General features: G+C 42.1%; 1 pseudogene; it reads left to right on the top strand.

Annotated features, from left to right (window-relative positions):
* Window positions 1-14,067: 14,067 nt before the first annotated feature.
* Pabpc4-ps2 (poly(A) binding protein, cytoplasmic 4, pseudogene 2) lies at window positions 14,068-17,515 on the top strand (annotated as a pseudogene).
* The last annotated feature ends 630 nt before the right edge of the window (window positions 17,516-18,145 follow it).

Raw genomic sequence — 18,145 nt, 5'->3', positions numbered from 1 at the left:
CCTCCTTGTCATGGAAAAGAAGGGTACTTGTAGCACAGACATACAAAGGTGAAAGGAGTGTGTCAAATTTGCCTGCACATGTGTACTTTTAAAAGATTGCGCTAAAAATGTAGATTGTGGTTCATCTAGAATAGTCACAATAGTAACAATGCGTGCAGATTCAGATGTGCGCTCTCCTACTCCTCATCATCCCACAAGGTCTGCTCCTCCTGCCTCTCTCAGTCTCATGACTTTTCATAGCCCGTAGGCATTCGGTGCCACTGTAGGCATAGTTATTACATAACACAGTGACTTTATCAAGTAGCAGGCCAGAAGAGTTGGGGATAACCAAGTTTCAAGGGGAGTTGAACATAATTTTTTTGAGACAGGATTTTTTTTGTGTAGACCTGGCTGTCTTTGAATGTGCTTCTAGACCAGCTTGTTTGCAAACTCACAGAGATCCACCTGCCTATGCCTCTGCCTCCGGACTACTGGGATTTTTTATTTCCTATCTTGGATACCTCTTTTATTTTTTTATCGGATATTTTATGCATTTACTTTTCAAATGCTATCCCCTTTGCCAGTTTCCCAATCCCATGCCCCTACCCCCTGCTTCTATGAAGATGCTCTCACTCCCACACACCTACTCTCACCTCAACACCCCCGGTATTCCCCTACACTAGGGAAAGGAGCATTCACAGGACCAAGGGCTTCTCCATTTATTGATGAAAAACAATGCCATTCTCTGCTACATATGTGGCTGAAGCCATGGGTTCCTCCATGTATACTCTTTGGTTGGTGGTTTAGTCCCTGGGAGCTCTGGGGGGTCTGATTGGTTGATATTGTTGTTCTTCCTATGGGGTTGCAAACCTCTTCAGCTCCTGAATACTGAAATTAAAGGCATGCACTACAACTGCCCTGGTAAATTCTAAAATTTATCTTTAGAATTATTAATGCCATGTGTATGAGTGTATTTTTCTTGCATGTATGAGTACCATGAGAATATCTGGTGCCTGAGGAGGTCAGAAAAGGGACCTAGAGTTATGGATGTTTGTTATAAGTTTCCGTATGGGGACTGGGAATTGAACTTGGATCCTCTGGAAGTACAAGTGTTCCTAACCATTGAACCATCTTTCTAGTCCATAAACACACACACACACACACACACACACACACACACACACACACACACACACACCATATTTAAAAATACAAGGGAAAAGTTTACTTAGTAGACAGCCTGTGGAATCCTGTAGGAGCCCTTGGTGAGAATCTGATCACTTTCAAAGGCAAGGATGCTGGAGATAGGAATGTGTGCCAGCCAGTCACAGATGGCTGGAGAGGAGAGGTCTATGCTTTTATAAAGCTTTGAGTGATTATTTTGAGCCACAAATGATCATTTAAAAACATTCTAGGTAATTTGTGTGGCAACATGGGGGAATTCTGAGTAAGCCCCAAACAGGCCATTGGAAGAAAAGCATGGCTTTGGTTTGCCGTCAACGGTGACGTCTTGGAGATTCCTCAGAGAAGGGCCGGAGCTTTCCCACTTGCACATCAGTCTCACCTGTGTTTTCTCCTCTGGGACTTTAGGTGGAAATAGCATTGTATAATCCTTTCTTCATATTTACATAATTTTGCCCATTGAAGTGGAGCTGGTGGACCGTTTTAGAAGTGACATTAAGATAAGGTGTGGAGGATGGGGGAGGAACCACAGACGTCACAGATTATTTCCTAACAATGTATATGTGTACGCAGCTGCTTGAATGAGGACTTTAGGACTATTTGTTCTTAAAGGTGATAGGAAACGAGTAGAAGATCTTCACGCACAGGCCATGGAGAACCCATCCCATCAGCCTTGACGACCTGGCACTGGGACTCACAGTGTGGAAGCAGCCATGGTGGAAAGAAAAAAAAATCAATTCTACAAGTTGTACTCTGACCTCTACATGCATGGTACTGCACGCAGAGGCACACACATTGCAGGCATGCACAGCATGTACACACACGCATGTGCACACACACAGGTACACACAAGCAAAATAACCTGTTAGGCTGCTAGTGGGGTCCAGATGAAAGACGGAGGCAGGGGTCATGATGAAATAATCTGAAGAGAAAGCAAAACAAGAACCAAGAATGGAAAAGGTCCGGAGGGATTCTATGGGTGGCAAGCTGGAACCTAGGTAGCTGTCTAATTCAGGGCTAATGAACTATTGTGGGAGACAAACCCCACCCTTTCTCTCATTTAAGCCTACGTATGGCCAAATGCAAGATTATAAGCAAACCAGGAGCCCAAACTGTAAATGTTTTTCAACTTGAGAATATAGTATACTGCCCAGCCTTTATGGAATTCTGACTGAATTCCTGTTATAATGAGAATTCTATCTTGAGAGTTTAGAGGCAGAAACATCAATCCATTTCATCATTAGAAAGGATGTTTTATTGGTTCTATTCCTTAAAACATTGGTTCTAAGGAATAAGTTAACTAATTACTATATTATGAAGTTAGCTAGGCTACTTTAAAATATAGAAACTGTCTTTTTTTTCTTTTTTCTTTTTTTTTTTTTTTGGTCAATTTGACGCAACCTAGAGTCATCTGGAAAAATAGCCCCTCAACTGAGAAAATCTTTTTCTCCCAATGGCCTGTTGACAAGACATTGGGACATTTTCTTGATTAATCATTGACGTGGAATGGCCCAGCCCTTGTGAGCAGTGGTGTTCCTGGGCAGTGGTCCTAGGACATATATCAAAGAGCGAACTGAGTGAGTAGTGGGGAGCCCTCCAGTAGAGAGCATTGTGAGTCTCTGCTTCAGTTTCTGCCTTCAGGTTCTTGCCTTGAGTTCCTGGGCTGACTCCCTTCAATGACAGACAGGAGAAGTCAACCCCCGAGTTGATTTTTGTCAGCATTTTATCACAGTAATAGAAAGCCAAATGGAAACACACACGAAATGGCTGGTATTCACCCTATAGCTGGTGGTTACTGGGTTATGTCATAATAAAGCTGTGGAAATCTGAATGCCAAAATGGTCCAGAAGCTTCTAGTTCTGGATCTGCATGTTCCTAGTTGTGTAATCTTGGTACATAATTTACATTCTGAATGCCTCCGTTTCTCCACTAAAAGTTAATATAATGGTATTATTAATGTAACTGTGGTTTGTGTCTAGGCCAGGTGCTTTCAGGTTCTTGATCTCTTATGCAAGGATTTGAAATAAAAGCTCGCAGATTTGCAACAGTAGAAAGGAAACTTTTATTTTAAGCCAAGCAACAGAAAAGCTCAAACCCCACTGTAAGGGGGGCATCAGACCACGTAAGTGAGGACACTGAAAGACTCTGACTACTGATTGAGATTTTCTTTCATGGGGCACAGGAGAAAGAGAGGTTGGGTTGCTAAATGGCCAGGGAAGGAGAGTCCTCTATTTTGATTGATAGACTAGATCACATAACCATGATACTACTGTACTGGATGTCCCTTCCCAAACACATGCACATCTGCAGTGGTTGGAATTAGAATCATCTCTGTAGACTCAGACATTGAACACTTGGTCCCCAGTTGGTGGACATGTTTGGGAAGGTTAGGAGGTGTGGCATTGTTAGAGGAGGCATGTCACTGGGATGGGCTTTGAGATTTCAAAATCTCATGCCATTCCCAGTTAGCTGTCTGTCTGTCTGTCTGTCATGTGGATCAGAATTAAACTCTGAGCTACCATTTTAACACCATGTTTGCCTGCCTGCTACAAGGTTCTCTACTATGATGGTTATGTTGTCTAACCTTCTGGTACCATGAGCCCAATAAACTTTTTCTTCCGTAAATTGTCTTTTTTCACAGTGCTTTGTCACAGCAACCAAAGAGTAACCAAGATAACATCCAATTATGCATAGGCACAAGGTAGTAAAAAGAGTCTCCCTACAAGTTTGCGGCAGGACACAGGTGTGCTTTGCCCCTTATGAGCTGAAGAGGTGGGGTGGGGTGGTGGGGAGTGGCTAAAACAGGAGGCATTGGGAAAATGAGTAGAAACTCTCTAAGTTTGATTGTTTCTAGGGGAGGAGATTGATTGTTCCTATGGTTCAGAGAGAGGTGTGTGTACGGTTTGATTCAGGTAAGGGCCCAAGGTTCCTAGAAGCATTGTCTGTTGGGAGGTGTCACAGTGGTACTTGTCAATTATGTTATTAGGAAATGAAGTTGTCCCAGGGGTGAGTCCCCTCTCAGTTATCCAGTACTTAAAGGTCAGCCTTGAAGTCATAAAGTGAGTGTGTGTGTGTGTGTGTGTGTGTGTGTGTGTGTGTGTGTGTGTGGGTGTGGGTGTGTGTGTGTAGAGCAATAAACATTAAAAAAATAAGAAGCCAGGATTTGATTGGAGTGGGCAGTAGTGCTCATGGGAGGTGTTAGAGGAAAGAAAGGGAATGAGGTATTTATATTTTAGTGTTTTTAAAAAAGAAAATAAAGGAGGTGTCCATAACCCAATCTGGTTGGGCCAAGCTACCCCTGTTCTTGCCAGCCTCCCTTGTAGCATGTGACGGTTAGTGCAAGGAGTAGGTTAGTACATGCTCAGTGAAGGGCCTGACACATACTAACTGTTCTATAATCTTATCTTTTGTGACTGGTGTAGGAATCTGTGAGAATATGAGACAGTATGTAATTATGAGGATGGAGAGTGGAATAAAGGCGACAGACTTCGAGGAGAGAGAAGCTTCATTAATACACCAACAATGAGGTGTGAATAACACTCCACGGTCACCAGAAAATTGACTGAAAGGAACATGACTTGACTGTCGAATGACAAATACGTACAGGTGTATTTTGAACTTCAAATTCAAATTTAAACTCTCTGGAGGTGTTGTAGAACAAACTTGTGATCCCAGCTCGTTGGAGGTACAGACAGGAGTGTGAGGAGTTCAAGGCCATTTGCAGCTCTGTACAGAGGTTGAGGCCAGCCTGGTTGTGAGAGCCTGTCCCAGGAACAAACTCTAGCCTGCTGCTGTTTCACTCTTCTTCCTCCTTTTGCTTTTTTTTTTTTTTTTGCTGTGAAAACTGGGGTTAACTAAAACGACGATCAATGAGTAAACGTGAGAAATATTACAAGAGCAGAACATTACACAAGTCCCACGGTTCAGAGTGAACAGGATGTTGCTTTCTGATAGTCGGACCTGTGATGACATCCATGTCTGGGCTCAGGTCCAGTCTCATTGAAAGCATTTTGCAGGCTCAAATTATGGGCTCTCGATGCTTCAGAGACTGAGCAGACTGAATTCAGCTGCCGACCGTGGTCTCCTCCCTGGTACTGTCTTCCTCTGTTGTCATATTGACGGATGCCTACACCACATCCCCACCGGCTTCATTAAATATTGACTGAACACACAGTTTACTAATCGTTCTGGGTCTTCGATCAGGCAGACACTTGTCTCTGTTTTCGTTCAGTATTATCTTGTGAATCTTTGACAGGTTACAGGAGAAAAAGTATTTAAATGTGATCTAGACTGTGCTGCTGAATTTGATAAACAGTAGTCAAATGTGGTTTTTGCTGTTAGTGATTTTTTTTTTTTGAGTTCTGATATGGATTTCACCAAATACACAATCTTCATATCTTTGGAAAATTTCTGTTTATAACTAAATATAAGCTCATTGGTTTTCTGTGGCTACTATAAAAACTAGATTAATAATTTAGAAGAATACACATATAATCATAGTAAATAAATATTACATATTCACATAATATAACACATTTATTTTTTAAACATGTTAAAAAATAAACAAAACTCTCAAAACCCTAAACATGTCTCATTGGGTTAAAGGTATCATCAGGGCCACATGGTTTTCTGGAACTTTTTGGGTTTTCTCCTTGCCAGATTAGGGAAGTGATAGGGTTTTTTGTGGTTTATGACTGCTTCTTGCTGCTTTGGAAGCCAGCGGCTTGAAGTCGGTGTTTTAAAAGAAATTACATCAAGGTCTTTCAAAACAGTTTTTTACAGGTCTGGATTGTATGTGGAGCCTATTCTCCGGCACCTCTGTCCCTCTCTCTAGAAGACTCTTGTTAGAGCATTGTTTGCACAGATAACCTGAGGTAACTTGTGAGAAACGTAATTCCATCCTTAGCTCTCCCTTTCCCATGTAGCATAGTTCATTCCCCCGGTGCAGAACTTAGGTGTGAGCATCTCCAGGCAGAAGAGTTTATTATCCTGTCTACTACGACGAGTCAGCACTTTACAATGAATAACCATCTTCCTTAAGACAGAAGCTACATAAACATTTTGCAGATGTTACAGATATTGTTTGTGTTTCTATATAACACAATTCTGATTAGCAATGATAAAATAATTTAAATTATTACTATTGCTTAGATCACAAGCAGCTAATTTATATGCACAAGCTCATGATTGCATGGGGTTATGTGGGTCTGAAGTGACAACTTTTAATAAATGGACAAACAGGAAGAATTTCACTAGAAAAAGAGAATCTTCTTCCTGGCATGGTAACTTAGTCATCTGTGGAATCTCAGATTTTAAGAATTTTATCTACTTAGGAGACAAGATTAAATGTTCTCTATGGCACAACTCATAAATATTTTCTTTCTGACTTAAGATAGCCGGAAAGATAAGGTTGCAAAACTACAACATTGAGTAACTGAGACGTAGTCTATATTTCTTGAAAATAAAACAAGACACTGTGTCCTAGAAGATTAAAAAGAGATGAGTTAAGATACACTGTGGCTGAACAGTCATGAATTTAGGTAAAAATAGTAGAACAGACCAGCAATGGTGATAACAATCTCTAGAAAGATCAAGTCTGAAGGAGATGGGCCAGAGAGATAGCGAAGCAGGGCTTATCTGCCAAGTCTAAGTATCAGAGTTCAGTTCCAATAACTCACATGGTAAAAAGAGAGAACCCTCTCTCTCTCTCTCTCTCTCTCTCTCTCTCTCTCTCTCTCTCACACACACACACACACACACACACACACACACACACACACAGAGAGAGAGAGAGAGAGAGGTGGGAAGAGAGAGGTATGTAAAGACTACTCATCTTTCTGGTTAGGTTGGAATATTATTAATTCTAAACATGTTTCAACACCGTTTCATCTCCCTGCTTTGTTTTTGTTGGATGTTTTAAAGGAGAATATGGCTGTTATCAGAAGAACTGGTCGGTGAAAACCTACCAGACGGTAAGCAAATAAACTTTGCACCTGATGAGGCTTGGGGACACCTGAGACCTCCTGTGCATGATATTATCCTATGAGTTATGCAGTAGAACTGAAGGACCTCCCCCAGAGTGGGGTGGGTAAAGACTTTCCCTCCAAAACAACAGGGAAGAAGGCTTTTGCATGAAAGAAACACTGAGAAGGATATTCATTTAAAAAAATGTATTCTGAAAAAACCTTTAGGCTATGCTAGGTGTGGTGGTGCACAGTTTTAATCCCAGCCCTTTAGAGACAGAAGCAGATGGATCTCTGAGAGGTCAAGACCAGCATAGCCTACACAGTAAGTGCCAGGATAAAGAGCCCAAACCAAATCCAAAACAAAAGAAAATCTTTGGGCTTGTATTACTCTAAATACGTCAACAAATTACTATAATGAGTATCTTGAAGTACTCTAACTTTCATGAGTATATCTTTATTTTAAAAGAACGGTGGGTATAGTTACATTTATTAGCAATGAGAAATTTTCACTCACAAGAATTAATATGTATGTGTCTATGTAATTTGCTTGTATCTATCCATTGGTAGGTCATGTGTCTATGATACTGTCTCAGTCAAATCTCTACTGCTGTGAGGAGGCACCATGACCACAACAACTCATAAAGAAAAGCATTAGTAGGGGCTGGCTTACAGTTTCAGAGGCTCAGTTCGTTATTAGTTTGGCAGCATGCAGGAACTCATGGAGCTGGAGAAGGAGGCTCAAATTCTACATCTAGATCCTCAGGCCACATGTCCTAGTCCTTTCAATTAGTGCCATCCCCTATAAGCCCATGGGGTACAATCTCATTCAAGCCACCACAGATACTGAACAATACTGCTGAGCCTTAGCACTGCACACTGCATCCAGACATTCTTATCGTGCAGCCTTAGTGAGGCAGCAGACTTTCTCACAATCTCCTTATAATTTGGGGTTGTTTTCTGATACTGGGAAAGTGACACATATTCCTTTTTAACATGGATTCTTTAGTTTTCCACTGTCTGAGGTATTCATGCATCCTACCACTTATTTAGTTTTTCAAAGATTCACTCTTTGTAAGGGACTGGAAATGTACTAACAAAATGTTCATTTTTCTTATGGGAAGTTAAAGACATCTGAAAGAAGCATTGTAATAAAACCGTGAAAGGGCTGCAAAAACGTAAGCAAAGGGGTTTTTGTTTCTTTACCTTTTGTTTTGTTTTTTAGTTTGAAACAAACTTCATGGATCATCTGGTAAGATCACTTGCTACTAAGCCTGGAGGATTTGAGTTCAAATCCCTTAAAACTCACATTAAAAAAAAAAAACACCACCACTACCACCATCACCACCACCACCACCAAATGGTGTAGTTATGTGCACCTGATAACCCAGTCCTGGGAGGAGGGAAGAGACAGGAGGCTCTCTGGACCTTGCTCATAGACATCTGCCATATTTAGGGTTTCTTTTGCTATGAAGAAACTCCATGTCTCAAGCAACTTGGGGAAGAAAGAGGTTATTTGGCTTGTTCTCCCACAGCAGTATTCATCATTGAAAGAATTTAAGACAAGAGTTAAGTCATGTAGGGCAGGAACCTGAAGGCAGGAGTTAATGAGGAGGCCATGGAGGGATGCTGCTTACTGGCTTACTCCTCATAGCTTGCTCAGTCTGCTTCCTTATAGACCCCAGGATCACTAGCCAGGGGTGTGATCTCCCAACACCCACTAATTTAATAAATGCTCTAAAGATTTGCCCACGGTCCAGTTTTTTGAAAGCATTTTCTCAATTGAGGGCACCTCCTCTCCAGTGATGCTAGCCCGTGTCAAGTTGACATAAAACAGGCAAGCACACCAGCCTAACTCCAGGTTCAGTGAGTGACCATGTCTCATGGAAATAATACAGAATGTGACAAGCAGGACACCTAACTTCCCTCCCTGTGTATTTGTATGTGTATTGAATTTTGCTAATTATTGATAGATGTCGGTGTGGCCCATCACTTGGGGATGGGGGGAGTGCCCATTCATAGGCAAGTAGAATTACAAAGTATATCGAGTCTGCACTAGGACCCTCTGCATAAATGTGTGGTTGTTGGGTTGAAATTTTGGGGGAAATCCTGATAGTGGGAATAGGGGTCTTTCTATTCTTCAAGCATTGATGTAAAGGTTTGCGGTTTGTTCTCTCTTTCTTTCTTTCTTTCTTTCTTTCTTTCTTTCTTTCTCTTTTTTTATTTTGACTTTGAGTTTGAGTTTGATTATTTTTATTGGATTTTTTCATTTGCATTTCAAATGTTATTCCCTTTCCCCCACCCAACCATCCATCCATTTCCCCCCTCTCTACACTGACATTCCCCTACACTGGGGGTCCAGTCTTGACAGGACCAAGGCAGAGCTTCTCCTCCCTCTGGTACAGAACAAGGCCATCCTCTCCTACATATGCAGCTGGAGCCATGGGTCTGTCCATGTGTAATCTTTGGATGGTGGTTTAGTCCCTGGGAGTTCTGGTTGGTTGACATTGTTGTTCTTATTGGGTTGCAAACCCCTTCAGTTCCTTCAATCCTTTCTCTAACTCCTGCAACGGGGACCCTGTTCTCAGTTCAGTGGTTTGCTGTTAGCATTCACCTCTGTATTTGTCAGGCTCTGGCAGAGCCCCTCAGGAGACAGCTGCTATATCAGGCTCCTGTCAGCATGCACTTCTTGGCATCAGCAATATTATCTGGGTTTGATGACTCTATATATATATATATATATATATATATATATATATATATATATATATATATATATATATATATGGGCTGTATCATCAAGTGAGATAGGCGCTGAATGGCCATTCCTTCAGTCTCTGCTCCAAACTTTGTCTCCATATCTCCTCCTATGAATATTTTTGTTCCCCCTTCTAAGAAGGACTGAAGCATCTGCACTTTAGTTGTCATTTTTCTTGAGCTTCATGTGGTCTGTGGATTGTATTTTGGGTAATCTGCGCTTTTGGGCTAATATTCACTTATCAGTGCATGCATACTGTTTTTTTTATTTTTGTGATTGGGTTACCTCACTCAGGATGATATTTTCTAGAATTTTCATTTGCCTAAGAATTTCATGAAGTCATTGTTTTTAATAGCTGAGTAGTACTCCATTGTGTAGATGTACCACACTTTCTGTATCCATTCCTCTGTTGAAGAGCATCTGGGTTCTTTCCAGGGTCTGGCTATTATAAATAAGGCTGTTATGAACATATTTCAGCAAGTGTCATTGTTATATGTTAGAGTATGATTTGGATATGTGTCCAGGAGTGGTATAGCTGAGTGGTCAGTTAGTACTACGTCCAATTTTCTGAGGAACCCACAGACTGATTTCCAGAGTGGTTGTACCAGCTTGCAATCCCTCCAATTCTCCACATCCTCACCAGCATCTATCTGTTGTCACCTGAGTTTTTTATCTGAACCATTCTGACTGGTATGAGGTGGAATCTCAAGGTTGTTTGGATTTGCATTTCCCTGATGAATAAGGATGTTGAGTATTTCTTTAGGTACTTCTCTGTCATTTGCTATTCCTCAGCTGAGAATTCTTTGTTTAGCTCTGCATCCCATTTTCTAATATGGTTATTTGTCTCTTTCGAGTCTAACTTCTTGAGTTCTTCTTATATATTGGATGTTAGCCCTCTATCTGTTGTAGGATTGGTGAAGATCTTTTCCCAATCTGTTGGTTGCCATTTTGTCCTAATGACAGTGTCCTTTGCCTTACAGAAGCTTTGCAGATTTATGAGGTCCCATTTGTTGCTGCTTGATCTTAGATCAAAAGCCATTGGCATTCTCTTCAGGAAATTTTCCCCATTGCATATGTGTTCAAGGCTCTTCCCCACTTTTTCTTCTATTAGTTTAAGTGTATCTGGTTTGATGTGGAGGTCCTTGATCCACTTGTACTTGAGCTTTGTACATGGTGATAAGAATGGATGGATTTGCGTTCTTCTACATGCTGACCTCCAGTTGAACCAGCACCATTTGTTGAAAATGCTATCTTTTTTCCTTTGGATGGTATTAGCTCTTTTGTCAAAGATCAAGTGACCATAGGTGTGTGGGTTCATTTCTGGGCTTACTGTATCTTTTTTTGCAGTATTCAGTTGATGTCACTTTGAGACTTTCTGTTATCTAGGGGCAGACAGGTGTGGAGAGAAGGAAAACTGAGTGGGGATGTACTGAATGGGAGAAGAATGAACCTAAATTTAAGAAAGAAAGGAAGGAAGGAAGGAATGAAAGAAAGAAAGAAAAAAGAGAGAAAGCAAGAAAGAACAGGGTTAACAAGTATGAGACACAAGCCAGTAAGCAGCACTCCTTCATGGTCTTTGCTCCAGTTTCCACTTCCAGATGCTGTCCCAACTCCTAGAAGTATAAGATATAGTAATGCCTCTCCTCCCTAGGTTGCTTTGGGTCATGGCATTCATCACAGTAGTAGAACCCCGAACTAAGACAGCACTCTGCCCATCTGTCTTTTGTTGGGATGCTAGATCATTCCCTAGATACTACAGATGTTGACTGTTGAGAAAACAAACAAGCAACCAAACAAAACCCTCATCATTAGAACTGCTCTGTGTTCCAAAAAAGACAATATGCATCGGTCAACTGTCCACCTGTAAGCGATCAGCTCCTGTATGCAGGCAGTCAGACCCCAGGACAGCTGACCCTGCAGTTTTTACGGCTTCACACTCAAACCCAATTTCCTTCTAACTGCACCGGTTTCTAGATCCTTGCTTTGTTCTGTCTCGGTTTTGTTTCCCCTCTAAAGGCTTCTTTTGATAACACAAATGAACTGTCTTAGACTTTAGTTCAAGAACAACTCCACAGATGATAGTGGTCAGAAATGCACCAAAGAACAGACTCTGAGATTTTGATTTTGTGTTCTGTGATGACCCAGTTGCACAGCAATTAAGTCTCCATCCATGAGTATGGAAATACAAAAGGCTATTTTCATGTTTTAGCAGTATAAATATGGTGGCAATGATGAGGTGATGGCTTTCGTATTGGCGTTGAGAAAGGGGAGTAAACTTAAGGACGTGGAACTGAGTAGCAATTGGTGAGAGATTTTGGGTACATTCCCTAGAGAAAATAGCCAATTATTCATTGAAAATTGGGGTGCTAAAAGATCCTCCCTGGCCACCTTTGAAGTGATTCTTATCTCTTGCACGACTAGATCATATCAGCTGATGAAAACCTCCATACAAACTTCATTGTGAGCCCAGTGGAACTTCAAAGAAGTTTAATTTACAGCTCACAAATTAAAACTGGATGTCAGGATGAGACGTGTGTGCTTGCTTCTGAGAACAGGGGATAAGCCTTACATAGACTTAGTGTCTCCTCCCATCTGTGATCCTCCTGGGTATTCAGTATTCTTGGTCACACAGGGCAAACCCTCCCAAAGTAAAGCATAAAGGGATGGAATTTGTGCATCAAGCCATTAAAAATGAAGTAGCTAGCTCATGTTGGAATACAGAACTGAGGTACTTAGCAAGTGATGTGGAAAACGTCAACATTTCAATCAGAGCTAGAACAAGAAAGGGCATGTCAGGTTATACGTGTAGTCCAGTCTCTTGCCAAGTGTCTCATGTGTCCTCCCATATGCTATACTACAGTGGCACAGGGTTAATTCTTGAGATAAGGGTGTCCAGTAGAGTCTCTGGTAGGTCCCGCTAGAAGACGGTCAAAGCATCTATGCCATTGGCATCCATGGGCATTGGAGATTGCTCAAAACATAGGAAGAAGACAGACATTAGCCATGAAAAGCAAACAAGACAGTGAGCAAAGAAGCCTGAGGAAGGAAGCTTTACTCTGTCCCGGGGCCAAGCTTATGCATCGAATCATAAACGTGGCAGCCCGCCATGGCTATTTTAAAACAAAGGTGTACATTTTACATAACCGTTAAAGTGGGTACAGCAGGAATAGGAAAATTGGATCAACAAGTATCTCAGACTCCTATCTCTCTAGCAAGGTCTCTCTAGATACCGTCCAGCTCAAGCTCCTTCAAAGTTCTAGTAGAAGAGCTAGTACACGAAGGAAAAATATGGTGGCTTGTCGGCGCCTGCACCGACACAGTACCGAGAATCGGGCGAAAGCCTGTGGGATTAAAGAAACACACACACACACACACACAGGTTATCGTGTCAAGCCAGGAGAGGAAGAGAGGAAGAGAGAGAGAGAGAGAGAGAGAGAGAGAGAGAGAGAGAGAGAGAGAGGAAGAGAGAGTCAGAGAGAGAGGAAGAGCGGAAGAGAGTCAGAGAGTCTCCTGTAGCTTTATTCACCACTTATATACCCAAGTTCTCCAGGTAGAAAATATCTGGGAAGCACAGTGGGAAACCCTGACTTGTGACTACCTGGCTCATGACTTCGGTAACAAAAATTAGGGAGAAATCTGAGAAGAGCAGCCTAAATTTCAAGGATAAAGGCTGAGGAAGGGGCTGGAGAGATGGCTCAGTGGTTAAGAGCACCGAATGCTCTTCCTGAGGTCCTGAGCTCAAATCCCAGCAACCACATGGTGGCTCACAACCATCTGTAATGAGATCTGATGCCCTCTTCTGCTGTGTCTGAAGACAGCTACTGTGTACTCAGATATAATAAATAAATAAAATATTTTTTAAAAAAAAGGCTTAGGAAGCAAAAGGCAGAAGTAAATTGACCACCACCCAGGTGTGGTCCAGGCATGTCAGTTCCACATGCATCAGCCGGGCTCAGCAGAGGTCATGCAGTGGAGACACCGGGTGTTTACTAGGGAGATACTTGGTCTTTTCTTCCTGTGCCGTAAATTCATGGGAGAGGCTTGTTCAACAGTCTCATGACTATATGGCGGTAATCTTAACTGTGGCCATACAGTCACAAAGTGGCCAGGTCCAAATCCAATACGGTTCCCTACAGTGGCTCTGTTCACAGATTGTCCAGCTCAGTAGGTTGGGGTGAGCCCAAAATGAACAGCTGTAATGATACAGGCCCATGCAAAGCGAGCCTGCTGAACTCTGGTGATGGGATGTACAAAATGGAGAAAGTTCTGGTGAGGGTCACTCATTTGTAATGAGAAAAAATTGCTCAAAATAAATATACAATTCTCTTTGCCACACAGAAGTCTATATAATATGCAAATTAGGCACAGATTTAAAACCTTTTTAGGTTGACCATGAATTTATCAAGAACCATAATATAAACTTGATTATTTCGGGCATGAGAACAAACATAGTAAGGATTTTTTTTTCTTTCCTTATAAATTCAGGGATGAATTTGTTCTAATCACATACTTGCTGCCATGACATGTGGATTTTATTTTTTATAAAGAACTGCCTCCTTTTCACTTAATGGAAGAACATTAGTGCTTCTCTTTGGCACACTTAAATGGCAATATAACTGCTCTTGTGAGGTCATTGTTAGTGTATGGGTTATATACGTGTCTGCATGTATGTTACTGAATACAGTTACTAAGTCACATGAACATATTGTATGCCACATTGGTATGCTGAAAAAGAAGATTCACATCCTGAATGAGCTAGTGTGAGGTTTTTATCATGATAATCAGAATGGTATTCAGTTGTTTGCTGACATCTAAAATATAAGAGTATTGATGGACTAGCATGTAATATTCAATGAATGATTGCATTCATGTCTAAATCCATTTAACTCATTTCCTCAAATTATTTTTTATAATGGAAACTTTCCAACAGTCTCTCTAGTTTTAAGAACAGTGCATAATAATGATCTCTAATGACTCTACAAGGCAGGATGACAGTGACCCAGAGCTTCCTGCTCCTAAATGACTTTGGCTCAGGACAAAAGGACAGCCAACTTAATTAGGAATGATGAATTCTTGATTTTGCATGTTTATATTTGACAGTTTTAAATCCTAACTAGAAACTGCTATGTTAGGAATCTGAAATGGTCTCCATTTGCTCACCTTTGAAATTTTGCTTTTCTGAGGGGGAGTTACTTTGGAATGCTATAGAACCTTCCAGGATACAGCTCTAGATGGTAGAAATATAACATTAAATGAAGACTTTAACCTGGGAATGGTCCAGCATCACCGCCGGCTTACTGGTCTACCAATGATGGAATTAAATTAACCCCTCCCCACCCCACCTCTTGGTTTTCAAGACAGGGTTTCTTTGTGTCATCCTGGTTGTCTGAGAGATCAGCCTGGCCTTGAACTCATTGAGATTTGCCTGCCTCTGCCTCCCAAGTGCTAGGATTAAAGTGCCACTGCCAACTGATTGGTTGTCTCATCCTAAAAAGGTTGTGGGCAGCTTTAATTTAGAGAAGGCAGTATGAAATGAGGGTGCTATCCCTTAGCAAGCAAGATGTTCATTTGACCTACACCCAGGTCTGCTGTATAGTGCTGATTCTACAGCAGACAGATTTGCCAATTCTGAGATGAAAAAAAAATAGAAAAAACTGACTATGTTTCAGCACTATCTTAGGACTTGATGTGGAAATTTAATAGCTCTGTTTCCTCAGCTTTCATCCTGTGGGTCCAGGGGAGAACATACTTCTCAGGGACCAGTAGTTTCATTCATGACCTATAGTTAGTGTTTGGCAACTTGACACAAACGGGAGTCATCTGAGAAGGGAAGTCAGTCCATCCAATTGTGGATATGTCTGTGAAGAATTTTCTTGATTAATGGTTGTTGTAGGACATGCTGCCGCTGTACAGGTGGTCATGGGTTGTATTAGAAAGCAGACTGATGCTCCTGAATGACCTCAAAGTGTTTGTGGGCAGATTCAAGTCTCAAAAAGTGTGGGAAGCTGAGCTTGGAGCCTAGGCCAAGGAATTCACCAATGTTTATATCAAAACCATTGGAGAAGATGTGGATGATGAGAATCTGAAAAAGCTGTTCAGCCAGTTTGGTCAGACCCTAAGTGTCAAGGTGATGAGAGACTCAAGCAGGAAGTCCAAAGCCTTGGGCTTTGCAAGTTACAGGAAACACGAGGATGCCAATAAGGCTGTGGAAGAAATGAAGGGAAAAGAAATGAGCGGGAAAGTCATATTCATAGGCTATGCACAGAAAACACTAGAACGTCAGCCTGAATTAAAACAAAAATTTGAGCAGCTGAAGCAGGAGAGGATTAGTCAGTACCAGGGAGTAAATCTCTACAATAAGAACTTGGATGACAGCATTGATGATGAGAAATTAAAGAAAAAAAATGTTCTCCTTTTGGATCAATCACTAGAGCAAAGGTGCTAGGAGAGGAAATAAGCATGGCGTTTGGCTTTGTCTGTTTCTCCTAGGGGTCTGTTTCTCCTCTCCTGAAGAGGCAACCAAGCTGTCACCGAGATGAACCGATGCAATTGTAGGCTCTGAGCCACTGCGCACTGCTCTGGCCGAGAGGAAGAGTGGAAAGTCTCACCTGACTAACCAGTACATGCAGCGTGCGGCTAGTACGAGAGCGCTCCCTGCCGATGCCATCTTAAATCAGTTCCAGCCTGCAGCTGGTGGCTACTTTGTAGTTCTGCAGGCTCAGGGAAGACCTCCATATCACACACCTAACCAATTAGCACAGATGGGGCCTAATCCACGCAGCAAGGCGGGAGACCTCGAGGCTTCCAAGGACTGCCAAGTGCTCTGTGGCAGATTGAGCCTCTTCCAGCTCTTCGACATCTGGCTTCAACTGGTAATACTCTGGCCTCTCGTGGCCTTCCTACTACTGCTCAGAGGGTTGGGTCTGAGTGCCCAAACCACTTGGCTATGGACTTTGTTGGGCTGGTGCCACCCAGCAAGGGCTGACTGACAGCTGCCAGTCTGGAGGCATCCCTACAACTGTGCCAAACTTTGCACTTCATGCTTCAGTTGCTGCTGCTGCTGCTCCCAGGGCTGTGGCTCCATACAAGTATCCAGTGTCCACAGCCCTCAACTTGCCATTCAGCTGCTACAGGCCCCTAGCCTACAGTCTATGTCCAGTATCAGGAGCCGCTGATTGCTTACACACACACACACACACACACACACACACACACACACACACACACACACCCATGCAGCACACATGCGCACACACGCATGCACGCACGTACACACACGCACACACACGCACACACACGCACACACGGACACACGCACACAAGCACACACGCACGCACACACAAGCACCCAGCAAACATCAACGCGTGCACGCGCATGCGCAGACATACCGTCCCCGACCCCACCCCCAAGCACATACTGGGGGAGCATTTGTTTCCACTTATTCAAACGATGCGTTCAAACCTGGCTGGGAAAATTATGGGGGTGCTGCTAGAAATCTACAACTCTGAGCTGCTGGAGTCCCCCGAGTTCTTCCGTTCCAAGCAGGATGAAGCCATTGAAGTCCTGCAAGCTCATTATGCCAAGAAATAAGCTGCCCAGAAGGTGGGCACAGTTGCTGCTGCTATCTCTTAGACAATTAAAAAAAAAGAAAGTTAAATAATCCCTTATGGAATTCAGCTAAAGTCTGAAGACTTCCTGGTTTGTGGACCTCCACATCAAGAACCAAGGCAAGTTCAATAGGTCATTTTAGATCAAAGGGTTAATTATGAAGCACCTACAATTTTTCAATTATAAGAATATATTCTCTGGGTTCTGTTGTGGCCTAGATGATGGTAACTTATTTTTTCTATTGTGGGTTCTGCTTTTCCCCTCTTCCAGAAATTGGTGTTGATGCGCCAAGACTTAGGTTTCTCAATAAAGGAAATAAAATCTCTCTATAGAAAAAGAAAGCAGCCCGAGCAAGCAGGGAAAATGAACCTGTGAGCAGCTGTCTTCCGTATTCTGCCTCTGCTCCACTTCTTGCCCTGACATCTCTCCATAATGGAAGGCAGCAAAGATAGGAAGACAACAACCCCTTCCTCCCCAAGTGCTTGGTTTTAGTCAATGCTTTATCATAACAATGGAGATGCAAACCGAGACACACTAAGAGTTTTTCTAAATTCAAAATCGTGAATGATTCTCCACATGTTAAGTTCTTCAATAGACTTGCAAACAGAAAATAATTGTCATAAGGGCAGTTTGGGTTATACTGACTTGTTTTAA

Source organism: Rattus norvegicus, chromosome 11 (assembly GCF_021556685.1).
Source record: "Rattus norvegicus strain SHRSP/BbbUtx chromosome 11, alternate assembly SHRSP_T2T, whole genome shotgun sequence".
In the NCBI taxonomy this organism is placed as follows: Eukaryota; Metazoa; Chordata; class Mammalia; order Rodentia; family Muridae; genus Rattus; species Rattus norvegicus.
This window is presented reverse-complemented; position numbering and strand designations above follow the sequence as displayed.